General features: G+C 39.8%; 1 protein-coding gene across 4 annotated transcripts in view; it reads right to left on the bottom strand.

The window, feature by feature from the left end:
• The window catches only part of KIFC3 (kinesin family member C3), a 663,225-nt gene that overhangs the window by 256,577 nt on the left and 383,351 nt on the right, over nt 1-23,297 (bottom strand). The gene's annotated exons all lie outside the window — the stretch shown is intronic.

The raw sequence follows: 23,297 nt of genomic DNA, 5'->3' as shown, positions 1-23,297 counted from the left end.
GACTCAGTGTTATACTGTTAAACTATAAACCACTTAAGTGTGGTAATAAAAGGCCACAGAGAGAGGCAGGGTAGGGGCAGTACTCAGATTTGCCTGATAGCAAGCAAAAACAATTTGGCCCATCTTCTCTAGCCTTACATCTAGAGCTGTAGCTTGTTCATCTGACAATCTTGGCTTCCCCGATTGGCTCTCCCAACCCAAGACTAAGACGAAGAGAGAAGAAAAACAAATAAAAAATCTCCTGCTCTCTTTCTACAAATGATGTAACAAGCCTCTTGCTACACTTGATAGCACACAACTACATTCACAAAAGGGCAATTGCAGGGTCAACTTTCATTTACGAAGCTGCAGTATTCTCCTGGCTTCATAAATGAATACTGTTTCTGCACTACTGTATTATTGGCAGCTGTTGATTCCACCACTAGCAGCTTCTGCCCATGGCAGCCACCCCGCTGCCCTGCAGTATTGATTACGTGCATTTAATATTCTACTGCTACTAAAAACTTCCCGCTTACCTTTTTCCACCTTTCCCTTTGACCTCTTGAATGCCTGTATGGATTCCCTCTATGCCACTGTTCTAGAAGGCCAGTCCTTAGGCCCACAACACTCGCTGTGTAGTATCTTTGCATTTTTTTGTAACTTCATAGTGTAGGTGATGCCAGTGAGTGGTAGCTCTTAAGGAATGCAGTCATCAGTAACCAATGGGACATGACTGTAGTGCCAAGTTGTATGTGATTATTCTGGCTTCCTAAAGGAGTGTGGACACTGCATCTGTGTTTGTATTTTTAAACAAGGTTCTCAACTCTGGACTGAGCAGGGTGTCCTGGGAAACTGCCCATGATGTCAGACGACAACTGTTGCAATGGTTGCTCCAATAATCAGACACTTTTGCCCTACTCTTCCTGTTAACAATGACTCCCTTCATAATCTCCTTAATGTGACCTTAATTTGAAGACATGAGGTGGAGGAGCAATTGAGAAATGCTCCAGGGCCTCCAGTTTCTGGTATGTTTCTACCGAACTCTTTCCAGCAGCCTGATGTTCCTGCCCATTTATGACATACTGAGATAAAGAATGGTGTAGATCAGCATGCAGTACTCAAGGAGCTTTGTTTACATGGTCTGTCTGTATAGAGGCTATAGACAAGCATACTGTTCACTGGTGCCATGGTTCACTCACTCTGAACATGGTGGTTCAAAGTACAGGAAACATCCCCCAAAACTCTTCTTGTTCCATCAGTTTTACTACCCCCAACCGTTTACGCCAATGCTGAGCCTTTCCATGTCCTTCCTTAGCCTCTGTCATACTCAGCTGCTGCATCTGTATCATCACTGAAGAGGTTGAATATGTTCACTATTGCATCAGGTATGTTGGAAACAAACAAAAGGTGTATGGGTCTCATAAATGACCTCAAGTATTCCATTAGCCGCTTTCCTTATTCCTGAAATTATCCATCTCACCAAGACCTTCTTTATCCTATTGCTCATCCATGCCTTCCCTCCATTCCTCCTAGTCAGCTATTTGTTCACCAAATTCAGAACAGAAGGAGATGGGTATGGAAGTGGACATCTGCCACAAGGTGCAATAGCCAATGCTGGAAAAAGCACTACATTTGAGCTGGTGATACAAAATGTGTGTGTGTAAATGCCCCAGCTAGGTATAACTGCTGGTTAGAATTACTCAGACTCAAACCCTGTACCTTGGGTACAAGGAGCAAGAGCCTAAAGTCTCTATCCATTCCGCCACCACTTGTGATTCATAGCAATAACCACAGTTCTCAACTGTCCAAAGTTTTACAGAATGTCTGGAATGTTTGGCTCATACTTTTGGTCTGTTCCTCTTAAAATTTGTGGTTTTCTGGCCAATCAGTGAGAACTGAAATCACTAAATAATGACAGCCATTTAGCTTTCAGTCTTCCTATCTTTCAGAAAATGCATGGTTCTAACAGTTTTTCTAAGATTATGCAAGCAATGTTTAAAATGTGTCCCTGATTTTGAGTCTTTGTCGCCCTCCCCCATAAATTTTGGCTTTTTCCTGATTTCTTGTGCTGTGCTGCATAGTTCTTCAGAGGGAGAGAAGTTAAGTGCTGCTTATGCCAAAGTCTGTTTGTATTGTTAGTAGCACAACAAGTAGAATACTTGCTTTTGATGCAGAAGGCTGTGGGGTTCTACTCCCGACTCCCACAGTAGGTAGATGGATTGCTGATAATGTACTGTGTTGTACTTTTAAAGGGGGAGGATGCTGCTGTCCTGAGAATGTCCTTTTTGGCAGATTTACCTAGCAACTTTGAACCTTTTATCAGTTTGCCATCCATTCTCTATTGCAATATTACTAGCTTATGTTTTTATGTAACATAGGCAATTTATTCCTCAGGGGCAACAGGCATTTTACTTGTAGATGAAACAATGAAATAAAGTTGTTTGCTAGCAGCAACCTCTTCATTAGTTACAGATCTTACAGATCTCTTTAATGTTGAATTATTCTGATGACTTTTACTTCTGCAGAGATTGTGCATATTTACTAATACTGGTTGATTGTAGAAATTTGAGTAGAAGTTTATGATGGAAATGTTCTTAATTGGGCAGTTTTGTCATTATTGGTTCATGCATTGTGTTTCATTGCTTACTGGGAAGATGTTCAAAACAATAAATTTAAAATGTGCTCTAACAAGTGTGCTGTATTATACAAGAATGCAATTTAATACAACCAGGAAGGTGTATCAAAGAACACATGTATGTTTTGTGTGCAAGGGGCCCATGATTTGAAAACAGTCCAAAGGTAATCTTCATCCTCCACTGGCCAGATGCATTTTCTTTGAATGTGGGTTTCAATGTTGTTTCAATGAATGTGAGTTTCAAGGGCAGAGAAGTTTTAATGCTAAGGCTATTTTCATTGTGAGACTGTATTACTTTGTTTAGCAGATGTGTATTAGTGTTTGTGCTATAAAATGTAAAATAAAAGTTTTAAATGAAATCCAAATAATCATCGTAAAAGTAAAGCAGTACATACATTATAGTGTTTATGGTAAATGGGGTGAAATAGCTAAGTAATGGGACACTGGAATGACTGCAGGGAGGAGGGCTGTGTATGGGGGGGCCCCATTCGACCATGATTTTGCGAGGGGGTGGCAAACTCAAAGACAGCCCCATGCGGTACAAACTCAAACTAAGCCACTGATCAGTAGGCCATGGAGAATGACTTTTAGAGGTCCTAGCAAACTATAATATTCTTTTGCTAAGATAAGAATATTTCACTGCCAAAAAGGAAACAAACACCTTCACAGAATGAAAACCACAAAGTTTAATAAATAAAGAGCTCAGTGTCCCTCCTTCCTCAGACAAATTTAAAAACAGCTTACAATCACATTTATACCATTTAACATCAATTAATTAAGCAATCAAACAATTTTAATTAAATACATTAAATCAATGGCAAGCATATAAAACTAGCTTACTTCCACAATGAGTAAGCAAGTCAGTAATGCCACACTCTGTTCCTCATCCTTACCATAAAATAGTGTGTGCGTAAGAATGCATATAAAATTGTGGGCATACACACATTACACCGTTCATAATTCATTCTTAATATTAAGATAGAAATATATATAAATGTAACTATAAATATAAATATATAAATATATGTAAATATACCCCCACCCTACTCACACACATTCACCCATACACTCAAACTAAGAACAACTTTAAATTATTAAAATCATTAAGATGAACAGTAGAACATGCTTGATAGCAGGAATAAATGCAGAAAAAACTTGCTTTTAACAGCACCATGAACTCCGTTAAACAATGAGAGCACATTAAATTAAAAATAAAAAAACATTATCATATATATTTATTAAACTTTGTTTGTGGTTTTCAGTCTGTGAAGATAAGAATATTGCCTACCATTAAAATGTCCTACTTTTACCACAAAACCCACGTAATGTAGGCCACCAAAAACAAAATCCTAAAGTTCATCATCTTTTACCTTCCCAGTGAACATCATTGCTACACATTTCAAACAAAAAATGGTTACCATTTACTACAGGGTCTGAGGTCATATTTTGGTTGTCTGTTCTTCAGTTTGCATTTGAAAGTTAGTATCCGACAATTCCATTGGAGTAGATGGGTTACATAATTATGCATGCAAATGTTATGTTAATCAGCGTGCAGATTTGCACCTATTTTTCATTAGCCTTTGTCCAGACTTTTGATGTTTCCAGGCTGAGAGGTATGTTCAGGGGACAAAAAATCTACAAGCCCATTTCTTCCCTGGCCTAATCATTCCATTCTTTCCCCTGAAGAAATGAGAGGCAGGGAAGTACAATGTAGGTCAGGTTGCCACACCCAGTGAATTCCCCTCTTGTTGGATCTCCTAATCCCAACAGTGATTCAGAACCATCTCCCTTCCTCCAGTATGGTCGAGCTGACAACAGACATTCGAAACCCATCCTGCCTGCCTTCTTCCATCCAGCACCTATGCTGTTAATCAAACACTGGTTATCTGGGTCACAGTGAGGTTTCATCCCTCCATACCATGAGAATAGGAGCTCCAAGAACAGCTACTCCTTGAAGCTGTTCTGCACCTTCTTGGCCAAGGCTACCTCAAAACTACCCCATTAGACAATGGATGTGCACGTGTGTTAACTTGGATAAAAGTCACAAAAATAAAAGTCAGAATGGTGGAATAAATGTAAAGCCACCAGTGACAAAATTATCTAAAATGAGAAGCAGATACAACAGGATGGGATGACTCTGCAGCCACTGATCTTATTAGAGCACCACCATATTCTTTTTTTTTCCTCAGGGTAAAAACTCTACAGCTTATTTGATGTCCCTCTCAAAAGGCTGAGCAAGGAGAAAATCATGATCAGTTTCATGATCAGTTGCTTATCAGAGGCTATGATCTGCCACATGATGCATGTACTCATGTCACAGGACCACAAGTACCAGTATGACTCAGTGATAGACCATGTGGGTATAAAAGACCTGAGACACATCTCCCTGGACTATATGAAGACAGACATCATGGAGCTCTTGGATTGTGTGGTCCAGGGTGTTATGAGCCAAGCAACAAGCAGCATTTTACCTTCTTCAAAGATGATGCTACCATTCGCACACAAGATGACAGACTTTAGTAATTGGCTTAGTTTCTGGTGTCATTCTAAGTAGATGCAATATTTGTCAGCAAAGAAAGAGTTGGTCAACAGGCCACTCTGTTTTGACAGGGATGGTCTGCACCTCTCATCTCTAGGCTTTCAAATATTAACTAAAACATCCTCCACCTTAGTGCTTTATTCAGGCAATGTAATGTAGGCCACCAAAGTGAAAGTGCTTCTGACATAGCAAAGAAAACACAACAAAATCTAAAGGTGTTACTGCTCAATGCTAGTAGTCTAAACAAAAAACTCCAATCGCTACAAGCTTTAAAGAATGCTGATGTCTGCAGTCACTGAGACATGGTTTAAAGCTGTGGAGAGCACAATGGCAGTGCCAGGCTATAATACCTTCCACACATTAAGATCAGCTACTACAAAGACCAGAAATGAAGGCAGTATCGTCTCACTTTACATCAAAAATAAATACACTTCAAGGCTGGTCAAACAGGGCAACACACATGAGCTTCTCCACAGTCAAAATTCCATACCAGTTCCTTGCAAGCTATAGGTCCCCCTCTATGTCCCAGGAAAGCCATAACATGAATTTAGGTGAATTGAAAATGCTCATCATACAACCAAATACCATATTCATGGGTGACTATTTACCCTACTATTAACTGGGAATCATATACAATACCAAACATACAGGCACTGGATCTGGTCCTTACTAATATGGGACTGCGCTGCACACCCCATACAGCAATGCCCTCTTTGGTAAGGTCAGACCACAAAACAGTCTCCTTTGAAGTTGTAACCTCACCTAACCTTGGAATGATAACCTGGCCAAATTTTAAGCCCACATAAACCCTGAGAACACTGCTGCCTACATGAAATTGTTCACAGAAACCCTATACATGTATGTTAATAGCTGGACAGAGGAAGCTGTACCCACCGGGAATAAGTATAGAATTAACTCAAAAAACAAGCCACTCTGTTGTAATCACATCATCACCAGGCTCTACAACAAAAGGAAGAAAATAATGGCAAAAGGAGGTATAGCACCTTTCAGGATAAAAGCATTTTTATCAAACTAAACTCAGAAGAAAAATAGTCTATCAAAGCCACATTTGAGGTCAATTTAGCCTCCCAGGTGAAGGACAACCAAAACTTCCAATACACAATTGTGTGCAGAGCTCATTGTTAATTGAGTCACTTATACTGAGCTAGAAGATATAGCAACCCTACTGGCAAGGCAAGTTCAGCTCTAACTTTATCCTTCTCTCCCCCTCAACCTTCCCTCAAGAAATACCATCAAATAAAACTCCCCCTACTAACACTACAGGAATAGGTCTTCAATGCTCTCTCTAAGGTCAAAAACACTGCATCAGTGGGCCTAAACAATATCCTGGGATACCTGCTAAATAGTACTTGACATAACCTATCAGGACTTCTGGAATCACTATTCAACCATAGCCTCCAAACAGGCTTCGTGCCTTACAAATTGAGAATAACAACAGCCATCCCTCTGCACAAAGGTGGGCCATCTACAGACCGTGGGAACTACTGAACCACAAGTTCAACTAGTCTCATATGCAAAACTATGAAAATAATCATTATAGAAATTATCAATAATGATGTAGGAAACCTGCATACACTGGTCCCAACCCTATTTGATTTTGGTCAAGGGCAGGTCAGGCCAGGTCTACTCAACCTGGTGGACTTCTCCGAGAAAGTCACCAAAGCAATGGATGAGACCAAAATCGTTCACACTGCCTACTGTGATCCGTCCAAAGCATTTAACACAATACTCCACTTGTTGACCAACTCGAGGTTAGATATAACTCCTTAGGTCACCCAGTAGACAGTCACATGGCTCACAGACAGGACCCTAAGAAGTCAGAACTGGGGAGCTCAGCTGAAGTGGCCAGTCACAAGTAGAGTCTATCAGAGATCAGCCCTAGGACCACTCCTTTTTGGCATTTACTTCTCTGAAATCAAGTCCAATGTAAAGGGCCTCTGGCTGACCACATTTGCAGAAGATTGCAAATTAGGAGCAGTCATAAAATTCCCCACTGAGACTAATGTTCTCCAGGAAGGGTTGACACAGACAAATAATGTGTCAGAGCCATAGACTAAAACTAAATGCCTAGAAATTCATAATAGTATCCTTCATAAAGTCATTTACCCCTGGTAACCTCTGGTAACTATCATATTGACAACACACTCCTATAAATCGACCCAGTAGTCAGCAACTTCAGAACACACAGAAAGTAATCTAGCCCTTGACCATCATGTGTCTACAGTAGTGAGGAAAATCATTCCATGTTGTGCAACTTATAAACAAAGGTCCAAGGAGGTCATTGCTCCACTGTATCCTGCATTCATTAGACCCATCATTGAGTACAAGCTCGCTTTGGTATGTACCTAACCAGGCACATTCAGCAACTGTAATGTCCACAGACGGTTCTCACTAAAAACTACAGGGCATTAAGTAACACATCCTGTGCAGACCACCTCAAAGCCATACCCCTGTATTCTGACTCCTACAGGCTGCTGTAGGAAGATTTATGCCTGGCATACAGGGCATTGTCAGACCACACACTGCTCAACCTCCTCCATATCTGCAAAACACACAGCACCTGAATTACCCATTCTAAAGACTTAAACCTCACCTGTGTTATAAATGGGACCTGCTGGAGATACAGGTATGTATCCAAGAGACTGCCCCATCTCTGAACAGGCTCCCCATCCACGTGACGCAGAGTTCCTCCCTAACCCAATTCAAGTGTAACTTGGAAAACTGATTGGAGAACAGGAAATTCATCCCTGGTTTGGCACCTATGTCTCTAATGGACACAGGCAGCCTGTAAATGGTTCATCTCTCAAGCCCCTCCCTTACACTTATCAAGGGCACCAAAACTTGTCAGAGATTTGGGATGCATGGCTAGTCTTAAAAACAGTCTACTGGTCATTAGCCTAGTGTAAACACCTATAAACCCAACTGCATCACTCAATAATAATAAACTTGAGGTAACAATTGCCTTGTGGAATGGATAGTGACCATGTGAAACTTTACATAAGAATATGCCTTATGAAATCATGGAAGTCCAGAAATGTGCCCCCCCCCCCAATGTAAAGCAGTAGGAAAAACCAAATTCTACTTTACTTCCTTGCTTTACTGAGGGTATAGGCTTGAAGGGCAACATGAAAATAAATGTTACAGACTGCAAAGCAACTCTGACACATACTTACCAATTCAAGGACAAGCCTCTTTTCCAAAAATATCCAATAGCCATTTGTTTTGAGTGAGATTTCTCTAAACTTGGACAATAAATGGTCTCCAGGAGCCTTAGACCAGCAATGATACCTGATGCATCTGAGTATCTCTGTCAATGTGGGGGGCTCTTCTGTTGGAGGGCTTAAACTTGTTTAGAAGAGAAAGTTGAATTTGAGGGAGAGGATTGTATATGCCTTCCTGAGATGACAATGCCTTAATTTCTCTTCTGGAAATCCTTTATAATGTCTTGGAAAGAATCTCTGAAGAGAATGCAACCCTGAAAGGCACATTAGAGCCACCTGGCAAAGGTAAACAGCCCTTGCCACACATGTAGTATGACTGAAGATGCAACATATTGCACCACCAAGCCCATCTCAGACACCAAGGAAAGACTCCTTGTCTTCAAAGTCAGGGTGTTCAGGAAGTTTGGACAAAGCATTTTCACCAAAGATAACTGAAAATTATACAGATAAGACAAATTAAGGGACAGCGTGGTATAAGACAAAATTTTTACAAAAAGTGTCCAAGACAAGTTCAGTGGAAGTGATTAGATATTGGGGCCTCTGCAGCACTGAGAATGTAGGAGTCAACTTGGCCAGTAGATGTGTAAAACAGAAAGCTAGTCCATTCCAAATGAGTCTTATAATGGTTATTAACCTTCTTACGGACAGGATGAGCATAAACTGGGTATTTCTAGGTTGTGCCTTCATCTGTGGCTGGCTACAAGAATTACTGCTTCTAAAGCCATTTGGAAATACAAAGCTGATATAAGTATACATTTATTTGCTCTGCTCAGTGATATTTGACAATCCTGTGTTGCTCTTTCCGCAATAGCTGTGTTTTGTGAACATATCTTAGGGTTACGTTCCAAGGTTTCTTTACTTGTCTTTGCTTTTGTTCTGATTCAGTCTCCATTCTGCCACCCACCTGCCCAATTGTTGTGTTCTTGAAACTTGGTGGCTTTTGAGTTGCCCACCTCTACTATAAATGTGATATTGGACACTCCTCCCAGTCCCATTGCACCAGCTCATTCTATTGTGTACAATGAGATCATTTGGGAGGGCCCACCCCCCTTAGTTTCTTAACCTATAATTATCTTCCGTTTCCTCCCTTCCTACTTAAAACACTTTAGTCAGCTGCTTTTACTGTCTCTACCTACTTTATTTTGCTTTTACTGCTTGTTCTTTAAGTGTCTAATTGCATTTATTCTGCTGTATTTATTACTGCTTGGTAGTTGCTTGATTCAATTGTAATTGTTATTCTAAGTGTCTTAGTTCTAGTTAAATGACTTGGGCTTCAGGCCAATTATCTTATATTAAGAAGGTTTGTGGTCTGCACTCTTGTGGGAGGACAGGGTAGCCTCTGCCCTTCTGAGATGTGAATGGCAGGGTGACAGCCTATTTTGCCTTTTGTTCCAAGTGCCTTTGCTCCAGTTTAAGCACTTGGGTTCCAAAGCAGTTATTTTACATTAGGAAGATTTGTGAGCTAGACTCTTGTGGCAGGATAGTATGGCCTACACCCTTTTAAGCTGGGAATTGCTGATTGAAGACTCATTGTGCCTGTTATCTAAAAGTGTCTTAGTTCTGGTTTAAGCACTTGGGCTCCAAACCAGTTACTTTACATTGGAAGGGTTGTGGTCTAGACTCTTGTGGCAGAGGAGTGTGGCCTACACCCTCCCATCTAAGCTGGGAATTGCTACTGAAGGCTTATTGTGCCTGTTATTCCAAGTGTCTTTATTCTGGTGTAAGCACTTGGGTTCCAAACCAGTTACTTTACGAGGATTTGTGGTCTAAACTCTTGTGGCAGGAAAGGATAGCCTACACCCTTCTAGCTGGAAATTGCTTGCTGAAGGAATATTGTCTGTTATTCTGAAGTGTCTTAGTTCTGGCTTAAGCACTTGTGCTCCAAAACAAGTTGTTTTACATAAAATAGTTTGTGGTCTAGACTCTTGTGACAAGAGAGTGTGGCAGGCACTCTTCTATGCTGGGAATTGCTGGTGAATTGCTGCATTATTTAAACTACTTTCTGCTGCTGTGACTGATTTTATGCACTTTGAATTTCTGTTATATAGCATAGGCTAGATTCAGACTCGCTGAATCTAGACTGGTATCACATGAGCACTAAAATCAGCTCTTCACCGAGATACTGAAATATGTGAGGCATACGTTTCTTCCAACTAACTACAAGTGCCTGTTTTTGCTCTAATATTGCACTTTTAATTTGTATTTGCCTTCCGCTGTCTGTATGAATTGTCTGAACTATCTCTTTTATTTTACTGTACTAGTTCAGCTGTAGTACTGCACAGTTCCAGGTTTGCTATTTTTGGGTCTGTTTAGTAACTTTGAGCATTGGCTTCAAGCCACTTTTGCTGGTGAAGGTCCTTCTGCACCCTTGTGTGAGGAGAGTGCTGTCTGGGTTCCATCTAATCGAGGGTGATTGGACTACAGCTAAGAGAGGGTATTCTTATTGGCTAGGTAGAGTTAAAAATGGTATTTTAAGCCCTGCTTTTGCACTTTTTGCATGTAGCACTCTATTGTGCACTGGTTACTGTTGGTGGTTATGGATGCAAATGTTTGGTTTGTTAAATTTTCCCTTAGCACTTTGCTTGTGGTCCTCCAGAGATTTCTTACTGCCCTGCTCTACTGTCAGGTGGAACACTAAGCCTAGCCTCAGAGGTATCAACACACCTCTCACCCACTAGCCAGTCCTAAGTGTGATCTCTTTTCCTGATCTTAGAAATTTACCTACCACTACAGATGGACAATTTCCCACAGTTTCTCCAGCCAGCTTGGTCAACATGGGCATTCTGAGGCAGTTTAACTGCTGCTTCATGTTCACAGACAACCGTCTATTCCTAGTCCACACAAACACAACATGTGAGAGATGCAACTATATTAAGAACCTTGAATCCATGCTTTCTCCCCCACTAATTGGCTCACTGATAGAACTCATAGTCAAAATAGGGGACTCCACCTCCAAGAGCAGACCTGTAATCAGTGGTGCTCCACAGGTATCAGTCCTAGTACCTCTGCTGTTTGGAATCTATTTCTCTGAACTACAAGCAAAAAAACTAAAGGCCTGTGGCTGACAAAGTTTGCTGATGACTGCAAACTGGGAGCAGTCATACAATCTCCAAATGATGCCAACATCCTACAAGAGGTTCTTACACAAACAAATGATTGGTGTCACAGTCATGGCCATAAACTCAATGCAAAAAATGTATTACCATTCCTTTCAGTAAAAGCGATGTTCTTGCTACCTACCACATCAATAGCAACACGTTAAGTACATACCCTGTGGTGAGAAACCTGGGCGCACAGGTTGACAGCAAGCTTACCTTTTACCACCATGTCTCCACAGTGGTAAGAAGGGCATTCTATATTGCTCATCTCATAGGTAAGGGCAGTGCCTCCAGGAAAAAAAAGTTATAACCTCCCTGTACTCTTTCCTCATCAGGCCAATAATGGAGTACGATGCCTCCTTTTGGAATGCACCTTTCCAAGCACCTGCAGCAATTGGAGAAATCACAAAGGTTCCTCACAAGGAAAATTCAAGGTGTTAGAATCTATCCTTTGGGGATCATCTGAAATCACTGTCACTTTATTCTGTTTCATACAGACTACTCAGAGGATCTCTGCCTCGCAATCTCTGACCTTGCTTTATTGGAAATGCTGCTTATCCGTAAGTCAAATGGTACATGGATTACTCACTCTAAAGACCTTAATCTGGTTTGAGACTAATAAAACCTGCTGGAGGGACAGATTTGTCTCCCAGAGGTTACCACACCTTTGGAACAGACTCCCAACTTCATGTCAAACAGAGCACCTCATTGGCCCTCTTCAAAAGCAATCTGGATGATTGGATGGGTGACCGTACATTCACCCCGGGGGTTCCACCTGTGTTCCTCTTGGAGAGGAGCAATAGGTACTGATCATGGAAATAAGGGTAAAACTTGGCTAGGCTTTTAAGGGCCTTAGAGCCATTAGCCTAGTAATGTCCTATGATCCTATGAACTATAGCATCACTGGGAATAAATGGCACAGGGGAGGAGCAGTGATGCTACTTCTTTTGCAGACAATGAGACACTTTAGGGGAGGATAGTCCTTGAAAGACATTGGGACTGAGAAGGTGCCTCCAGTGGAGTCATCACCCAAGCGATAGATGAGGAAGACTCATTATTCCAGTCTGTCTCTGAAGCAGGAACTTCTGTTAATTCATGTTCCACCTCATGGAAGAGTCATAAGATGACCTTTCCATCAGTTCAATTTCTCCAAGTCTTTTGGGTTCTAGTACCATGATGGGAATGGCTCCCATTCCTAAGTTAAAGTATGATTAAAGTTTATGAAATAAGTATTGTTTCAATCTTTGATGTTAGCCAAAAGTGATCTTCACAGCCCTCGCAATGTGCCCAGTAAGGCCTCCTCCTGCAATTCATACTGAGTTATATGCATCGGTAGTACATTCAAATACGACTGTAAATTCTTTATTAGGCACATTTCCCTACTACTTACTGGAACTGTCTAGGTATCTTTCTTCCAGTTTCCCCTCATTTCTGTCTGCAAATCTTGGTATGTAATCTGTATACCCTGTCCCATAAACATTAAGAGCATTTACTAGTGCCATACTATTCTGAGCTGCTTCTCACTTTTTCTCACGCACTCTCTTACCTGATAATGTCACTATATTGCAGTTAGTTTACTGTACATTTGTATACTGCTTAACATTGTTCATGTGGCCAAGAAAAAAAATCACTTCTAATTAGTCCACCCAGCTACTTAACAGAATCCTATCTGAAAGATATCAAACATATGAGCTTTGCAAAAATGCATTTTGAGAGAAGTTTCTAACAGCAGGAGTATGGAAAAAGAAAAGAAAAAGCAAAGGGATGCTGTGAACAAGTCAGGGAGTGCAGATGCACCACAAGCAGAAAACTACATTAAAAAGTTACATAAGATACATTAATAATTTTCCCCATGTTTTACTTAAAGCAAGATACCCCTTGAAAAAAAATAATGATCCAGTAGAGTACCCAGTTACCAAACTGAAGGAATAAAATGTATAAAACACCACATATGCTGGCAACTCCCCAAAAAATACTATTTCTATAAACCAGTACTCTCAACAGCAGCTTTATGAACTATCGACTTTGTATAACATGTAAAGCTAACCTAGCAGTAGTTAGTAGATCCCACACAAAATGTAGATTACAGCCTGTAAAAAGTAGGACATTCACAGGGTAAATGTTACAGTCACAGGTGACAACTAATATGAATGCCTTTTAGTACCTTAAATTCCTATTTCCCCAAACATTCTCCTCTATTTGTTTTACATACTTCCTTATCAAACTACAATACAGGTAATACAAAACTGTTGGATAGTTTTGGAAGCTGACTAAGGTACTGAGGGATCAAGCCCCAAATACGGCCCTGACAACCCATGTTTGACCAGAAGCTCAAGCAATGGAAGAGCTGCTGGGTGAGAGAGTGAGTGGCTGGCACCATCTTGTCCAGAAATGGAAAGGACTAATGGCGTTTCCATTTGGCAGACTGTCACCATGTAAATGGCGGCTTACATGGCATTGAAATGACCAAGATGGGGGATGTGGGCAATCCCAAGCCAGTGAAGATAGCTCATTGTACAAGCAAGAGGAAGGCATAGGATATCTCACAGTTGTGCAGGTGCGCATGCTGGATATGGGTAGGGCCCTAATGGAAATGCCCTCACTGTTGGTAAGCTAGTAAGGGCAAACATCTCCATAATTGCCTGGATGATGGTCACTCTGGTTGGCACTTGTACTGGCGGAGATTTGAAGGTCAGCAGTTGCAGAGGCAAAAAGAATGCAAAGGGAAAAAAGTTGGTTTGTTTCACTGAACTACACTTACTTGATCGAATCTAAGAATATAGACTTTATTTTTAACATTGCATTATGTCTACAAAGTTCTACCGCTAATGTACATGGCTTTTTTAAAACAAAGTCAAAGCAATTAAAGATATGTTTAGGTTATCAGTTAAATATTTTATCTGTTGCCAGTTCCTCAGTTTAGAGGATAACAGGATTAACTGAGGTTCAAGTGACACAGATTCAGGCAGCAAGCCTGCAAGTAGCAAGAGTTTGTCAGTGAAATGAATAGCTGGTAATACCTAACCCATCTCAGGAAGCAGAGAGAGAAGGGGACTTGACATATAACTGATATAGCAGAGGACCAGGAAAATGTTTCTAGGAATACAGAATCAAAAGGCATCATGTGTGTAGATGATACATGGCGTGCTTAAAGACTGGCACAGCAGAAAATGCACACTGCAGCCAAAACTAGAGAAGGACAGCAACATAAAAAAAGCATACAAAAATATTGTCAAAAACCCAAGTACAACCAAATGGCACCATCTCCAATGGGTGAAGTGGTTCAGAGATGAGAAGGTCATTTGTGGGCTGGTATTTTATTAAAAACTATACCATAAACTGTGTGAACCTGCCATAACGCACAAAAGGGTGTGTGTAATGCTGTAAAAGTTGCAGATTCCAAATCTGACTTTAAACCGTTACAAGTGGAGGTAGGGTTCAGTCCTGGGACCTCTCCTGTTTGGTATCTACTTCTCTGAAGTCCAGGCTAACAAAGAAGGCCTCCGGCTAACGAACTTCACAGATGACTGCAAACTAGGAGCCATATCTGAGTCCCCAAATGATGCGGACATCCTACAGAAGGGCCTCAATGAGACAGATGCCTGGTGTCAGAAGTATGGCCTCAAGCTTAATACCAAAAACTGCATTGTCATCCGCTTTTGTAAAAACTCTATACACATGAATTACCACATAAATTGTAGTCTACTTAACTCCGAATATGTGATGAGACCTTGGGACCCAGGTGGACAGTAGTCTCTCCTTTGATAATCACACTGCCACAGTTGTCAGGAAATCCTTCTATGTGGCACACCTCATCACAAAAGGGTTCTCATCCAGGAAAAAAAGAGGTCATTGTTCCCCTCTACTTGGTACTCATTAGACCCATTATAGAGGACAACACCCCTTTTGGAATGTACCTCACAAGATATCTGCAGCAGCTGGAAAGGCCACAGAAGTACCTCACAAAGAGGATTACTGGCCTCAAACAGATACCCTACACTGACCGCCTCAAAAAACTCCAGCTTTACTCTGTAGCATATCTCGGCCTAACATATAAAGCTATGTTAAACCCAGAGCTGTTGGACATGCTACACCCAACGAAATCCCAATCCCTCCGAGCTACATGCTCTAGGGACATAAACCTTGTCACCACAATAAATAGGACATACTGGAGGGATAGATTCCTGTCCCAGAGACTTCCTATACTCTGGAACAAGCTACCCACATCTGTGTCAAGCAAAGTTCCTCATTAGCACTCTTCAAGAAAAATCTTGATGAGTGGATGGGAAATAGGAAATACACCCCGGGGATCTGCTTGACAGGGGCACAGGAAATTAACTTTCTTGGGTAGCGTAAGCCAGGGAACCTTGTTGGCTAGGCTTACGAAGGTCCTTGGTCCGATAGCCTAGTACCTACCTATGAACCTATGTGTGCAATACATTTCTGGAACATTGGAAGGCAGTGCACAAAAAGGCAAAACAGTAGTACCTGAGCATTTTAAAAAATGGATACATTTCCATTTTTAAAGTATAATGAATATAATTAGTCATATATATACCTTGAGTAATAAATTCTTCATTTTAAAGACCCAGCTTGAGTTCACAACAAGGGCAAAATGCTATACCATCACACAAGACATACAAGCTTGGTAAAAAATTGTATTCACAAGCTACAACATAAAGTTTGTAACAGACTAACACAAGTGTTTGAGAATTTCTGTAAGTGTTAAATGACAAACTAGAGAGAAAGCTTTCTCCAAAGGAACTGTTAGAATCAGAAGTATGAAAGTAATTTGAATTAATATGAAGTGGAAAAAAAAATTATTACTACCTCTCCTTTTAGATTCAAACCGAAGACCTCCATCATTCCATATCGGTGTCACAGCCACTGAACTAACAAAGTATGTGGACAGATAGGGGTTGCGTTTTCCCTTAAGAACTTTTTCCTTTCAGCTAAGAAACCCCTAGCATTCTGATAAAGGTCAAATTACAAATGTAGACAAAACCTTCAGCACAGGCACTGTTAGAATCAGAAGTATGAAAGGAAAATATTAGGTCATGTTTCGGATTCAAACCAAAGACTGACAAGCATTATGTGCAAATATTAAAAGAAATGTAGTACTCCATGCATGCCTTTTTTTTTTTTTTTTTTTTTTTTTTAAGTAAGCAGTTCAAATCCTGGGCACTCGGGGGCAGTGTACTACAAAGGAAAAATAACTCACAGAACAGCAGTTAGCTGTGCATTTTAGACTACATTTTTCACTGTTTAACAGCAGTGAGTGAAACTAGAGTGAAAGAATTCTTTGTTTTAAAAGGTAAAATATTAAAGGCCTATTTTGAACATACTTCAAGGGCAAAGTGCATACCATCACACACAAGTTACATGCTTAGCAACTATTAGCCACCACAGAAGGACTAATTATGATCCAGGATGTCAGAACCTGAATCTGGGCTTGATAAATTGTTTTAAATGCAGATTTTACAGGCAATGTAATCTATGGTGGTGTCTGGCTGAGAAAAAATTATACAAATTAAGGGATATCAAATTTATTCTCCAACTTGGAACTCTCTAAACACATCTTCAGTGGGAAAAATCAACTACTGGCACAGTTAGTGTTCCATCAGTGATTCAAACTCTTTCGGCTTCTCCTTTCTCTCTGCAGTTATGTGACTGCAGAGTTAGTATATACACAAGTTAGGAGGAAGTCCCCCCACATGAGGGGCACACCCCTTTCATAAAATGCTATTTGCAACTTTTTGCTAAGTTGAAGTCTCAACTGATTTGTTTCATCTGACTAAAGCTTCAGCTAGTAGAGTCTTAAAGAAATGTAGGGGAAGCATTAGTAAGAAGTTTGTCCTAATAGGGGACTCCACCCCATTCTCAACAGCCCTTTATAAAATGAATGAATGATGCATAATATGGAATAATGCTCGTCAGTGCTGACAAAAATTAAGACTGGGTATCAGTCTCTGCTTCTGATAATTCAGGAACATTTCTCAGTCTACAAACCAGAGGGATGACTGGGATGGTACAGGATTGACCAATAGCCTTTCTTCCGTGCCTGGGAAAAGGTGAATTTGATGTGCCAAAGGTACCTGCCTGCAATATGAAGGCAACAATCTACCATTGTAAGTCATGATTCCTTGATGTTCCAGGACAGCAGATACAAAAGTAACACAGGAGGATAAACCAACAAAAAAACCTACAAAGAGCAAAAATGTTCAATCCAATGTAGGCATAATACAATCAGTTCCTCTCCTGTGGGAGACTGCAGTATGATGAATGAAGGGTCTTTTAGGTCATGCCTTTGCCTAGTCAAAAAGTGTGCAACTGCAGACCATCTGGGTTGGGCCTTTACTCTGTAATGGTTCTGACATTTTTCCATGTGAAATGTTTATTTTTTTAAATCTTTTCAGTATCACTACTGAATGGAAGGATTTAAAATGTGTTCACATTTTTTCTCCTCTCCCTGGGATAAAAAAAAAGTGATTCTAAACATATTAGACTTGCATAAATACATGCATGCCACTCTCCATGCATCTCTTTTCCAAGTGATATTTGAAAGATTGTCCTGTTACCCTTGGTCATCGCAAGAAAAACTAACTCCAAGACTGCTGAAAAACACAAAGAATTTATTACAAGCAAAGATTTCAGGTACAATCCTTCCTCAGTGCTATTCCAATGTAAAACAGTTAATTCCATATAAAAGAATTTCAAAAGTCACAAGATGACAGTCAGCCTATAAAAAACACATATATGCTAATTGATAAAATCATCTGACATGCACAAATAATTTAACCCTTCATATTCATTCACAAATGTATCACTGCAGGTGTGCTTGTTTTTTAACGAAAACATGCTGCAAGGGGATTGGACACGCTAAAACTGGCCCTAGGCATGACAGCGTGCGTGTGTGCCTTCTGTGGAAGGTTGGGCACCGGGCTGGCAACTCGACACCATAAAAGGTGATCCGCTGTGGCGACCCCTAACCAGGAAAAGCCGAAAGAGAGAGGTTTAATACTAACAGTACTGTTCAGACCGGGAAATAAATCTGCCTGTAATTTTACTACAGAACCATATTCTTTATTTTCTAATGCATTGTTAATGTCACCTCCTCTAATATGTCTCAGTATACGTTCTAGTCCCCTAAATTTAAAATAATGCTCGGGACCACTATCCATAATATGTTTAATTAAAACATTTGTCAGTGCTGTCCTCGTATATCAGATTTGTGCTCTATTATATGTTCTTTTAACTTCCTAGTGATTTTTCCTAAATAAATGCAGGAGCGTTTTGCACACATTGCTAAATAAACCAAGTGTGTTGTGTTGCACACAGCTGAGCAATGAAAAATAAACTGTTTATTTGTTATCAGATGGTTGAATAGAATGCTATTTGATGAAATATCAGCACAACTGCAATTCAAACATTGAAATGTACCAATTTTTCCAAGTTTATTTCTAACAATTTTAAAATATTTAAAACATAACCTACTTTTTAAACGGTTCCTATCAAAAGACCGAAGACGCATTAGTTGAATGCGTCTTGGTCGAACTTTAAATGTCAAAAATGCAAAATGACGAAGCGGCATAAAAGTGAATTATTTCCCTGGGAAAGTCGTCGCTTGGCCACTTCAGTCATTTTGCCGTTTTTGGCACTGTAATGCGATCTTGGAGTTGGTATATTTAAGTGGGGGGGATAGTGTTTACTGTGCGTTTTTTTTTTTGGGAACGATTTTTTTCCCGGGGGGGTGGGGAAATCGCTGTTCTGGTAGTTCGCTCTTTTAAGTTTTTGATGTTTTGGGGCCAATATAACAGCGTTTGATCTTTTGATCATTCACTGTTATAATATAGACCCTTTTTAAATTACACAAATTCCTATATGCAAGACTTGGTCCAACACCTAATAGTCTTTTGTAATTCTGGCATATTCTGCAGAATATTCCAATTCTTTCTAATAATTTTCACCATCTCAATGGTTCTAACATTATAGGCTGTTGCATATCTAATCATGTTAGTGTTTAATTTATCTATTTTTGGGTTTATTCCTGCACTAAAGACGGGTTTAGCTGAACTGGTTCTATTAGAAAGTACATCTTTTATAATTTCATTTACCAGAATCGCATCATAACCCTTTTCTAAAAATTCTTTCCCTTTTTTTCTCATCTCAAACTCACATTTCCTATCATCTGTTGTTAACCTACTAATTCTTGTAAGTTGAGCCTTAATGATGCCTTTAAATACATGCAGTGCATGCAGACTCATTCTAGATGCATAACGATTTACATGCACATTCTTCCCATGAATACTTGTATCCATTGAGTTTTCCTTCCTTTCTATCTTGATGTCCAAAAAAGTTATCAATGGAGCTTGTCATTTTAAACTTAAAAAAAAATGGTAGTATTATCTAGATAACTTACCTACTGCATCATATTTTCATTTGTACCATCCCAAATCAGAAAACAAATTGCTGAAAAAATAAAACATTTTTGTTCATACTATTTCTGTTACTATAGATAAATTCCTTCTCCCATTGATGTAATTATACTAATTAATGTTTTTTTATAGGCTGACTGTGATCTTGTGACTTTTGAAATTCTTTTATATGGAAATAACTGTTTTACATTGGAATAGCACTGAGGAAGGGTTATACCCGAAAGCTTTGCTTGTAATAAATTCTTTTTTGTGTGTTTTTGAGCAGTCTTGGAGTTAATTTTTCTTGTTTTCCTGTATTTACCAAACTTCTTGTTAGTCACTGCATCAACTTTGTGCTGGAATTGACCCTTGGTCATCACTCAAGCAGTACTAAACCACCTTCCAGATGTTTAGATGTGGCTCAGCTCCTTGCACATTTAGTTCTCAACTTGTCCCATACCTCAGTGGGCAAGTCCGAGTTTCAAACCCTGGACTCTGGTTCTCTGACTATGTACTTAGTACTTTCCTTCATCAGACTCCAGCAAGGTCCGCTGCACTGAATGCATATCCTGCCAGGCATAAAATTGACAGCTGAAGGGAAGTTGGCCACATTCTACTTCACTTGCAGGAGATATTAAGTGCAACTTTGAAAGCTCAGTTGTATAATTCTACTACTGCTAGGTCTTACCACTGCTCTGTTACTTACTCAAACAGCTGGTGCAAGCAGCTAAAAACCAACTTACATCTACACAGCCTATTCAATTAGGCACACATTTGTACTACATAATGTCTAAGCTTAATTTCTAATTGAATACATTATGTTTTTCTCAAAAGTATTTAAGTAATAAGGCATCCGGAGAATGATGCCTAGAACCACTTAAAAGGGATTTTGCAAACATTTTCATGGAGAGAAATCATGGTTTACTTAAATCGGGTCAGATAACGAATATATGTACCACATTTAACAAAACATCACTTTTTTGCTACACTTGGGAGAGAGGAGGAGTCATAAGAAGGGATTACAGCTCCAATTGTTATTCTGGGATGCATTTAGCCGTTTCCCAATGTCTCTGGCAAGAGAATAAAGTCATTCTAAAGATTGTGTAAATATGCAAATTAACTCAACCGCCAGGTAATTATCGCACCAAGAATGGTCTGCATGGCACCTTAGGTAGCAAAATTGAGAGGTACAGGTTAGGATGTGCCATATTCAAAGCACTATTAAAAATAATGGCTTAGTTTGATTATGCTGACTCCTCCTTTTCCACTACCACCCCACCCATCTAACTACTGCAAGAACTTTTACTTGCTGCTGGAGTTCCTTGCCTCATGCACAAACACTGATCAGTGTCCAGGCCACTGAGGTACCACTAGTATAAATACTTCTCTACTTATGACTTTGTGGACCAGGTTAATCACATTAGGCCTATGGCTTCTTTATGGGAGACCTGGGGTGTATTTTTATTGACCAGTGAGCTCTTTCTCATCCACCAGAGTTACCATTAAACCTAGCAAATCTTCCAGTATAATATGCAGTACCCCCTCCCCCCCTACACACACACAATGCTGCACTTTAGTGTCATTATTGGAAAATGAATGCAAACACCTGGCAGGAGAAATGACAATAAAGGGGGTTTAGTATTCAAAATTGTACACACTGATTGGACAGCTTAATCAGTCTGCCTTTTGTAGAATGACATATGCCAACAGAAATAAATCCAGCTACTGAAGTCTTCCTGAGCAGCCAGTATTTCTATTGGAACATGTTCCATTAGTACAGCAATAAAGTATTTTACATGGGAAAGGGCAAAAATATGAGGAATATCAGGAATGTTCAGCAGAAGTCTGGACAGAGAGGATTTAGTTACTGGCAGTATGACTGATCATCAGTAGCATGGCTAGGGTGGGGCGAGAGGGGCAAATCCCCTGGGTGCAAAGCGCTAGTGGCCTGATTAGACGAACCTGTTTTTTAATGCAAAACCAGCTTTTAAAAGCTGTTATTGCATTTGCAAACAAACCTGAGAGCTGTAGTGCTCTGTGTGTGGTTTGAACTGTAGCCCTATAGCAAGCAGTTTGCTACAGTTTAAAAGTAAAAACAAACTAAAACCTTAGAGCTGTAGTGCTCCTTGAACTGTAGTAACTATTTGCTACATATGTAGCAAACAGTTTGATACAGTTTAAAAGAAGAAATTGAATGGCTGGAGCAGGAGAGAGGAGGGAAGGCTTGTCATGCATCTGGTCACTTGGCTGGTATGCCAGTAGAAGGAAAGTCTTTTTTGTCCTCTGGGAGGGATGCATAGATCTAACTGTAATAAGCTGATCACTTATGGCTTATTACAGTGAAGTGCTTTTGTTTGCTCTTCACTTGATGAGTTGAGGGGTGCTGGTTCATAGTACTGGCCCTTGGAGCTAGTGGAACCAGCTACATTTCTGCTGATCACAGTTGAGGACAGGAAAGTCAATAATGGTACATTTGTGGTAATTAAGGGCTGTTAGCAGGGAAGGAGGATTACACTGGTATATACTGATATATATTCCACCTAAAACTACTATTATGGTGCTTAGAATTGTAGGGAATTAATTACCTTTCAGCATGGAATCTTGTTTATAGGCAGGGACTGGAACCTAATTTGCAATAGCGGACAGACATTAGGGGGACCTAGAAGGGAAAAATATAATGAGAAAGGGGTAGATTTCTGAAGAAATATATGAGATTATCTGGATTGGAAAATAGTAATTTACACGTAATCTCAGTGGTATCCCAAAAGTTTCAAACAATCCACTAAACAAGTATAGTGGGTCCAAAAACAAAACCGTGCAAGAAACCTCTCTGTGTGGAAGATCTTCAATCCATATATATCTAGTTAATCACTGTAATCAGATCAGATAATGGAATATGGGAATCACACCAATCTTTTAAATTTTTCTCTCTTTTGTATATAATATTGGGTGTAGTACCTAAAATATTACTCAGTTCATGGTTACCTGAAATTACAGCCCAAACCTGTAAAATGGGCTTATTGTCATTAGAAAAAAAACAGTAATAAAACTCATTTTATCAAAACAAGCAGGACTATTATTTGTGGTGGTTAAACCTGAGCCAGATTGCAAAATATCTTCACTGTCCACTTGGCTGCTAGTGTTTCCCATTTCCATGCCATAATCTAAATAGGGGTTTATACTGGCCTGTTATTCTTTTATTCATTACTTCCACAATTAAGGCATCAATTAGTTTCTTAGGATAATTTCTATTCTAAAACATTTCACCTACAAATTTACATCCATCTTCAAATTGATCCAACATAGTAACCATCCTCACGGCCTGTACCATTCGACCTTTTATGACCGACTTTTTAACATGGAACAGGTGGTTACTACAGAAATGTAAAC

This window comes from Protopterus annectens, chromosome 8.part0, assembly GCF_019279795.1.
Source record: "Protopterus annectens isolate FY-2018-M chromosome 8.part0, PAN1.0, whole genome shotgun sequence".
Classification (NCBI taxonomy): Eukaryota; Metazoa; Chordata; order Ceratodontiformes; family Protopteridae; genus Protopterus; species Protopterus annectens.
The sequence above is the reverse complement of the archived record's forward strand: the minus strand, read 5'-3'. Positions and strand labels throughout refer to the sequence as shown.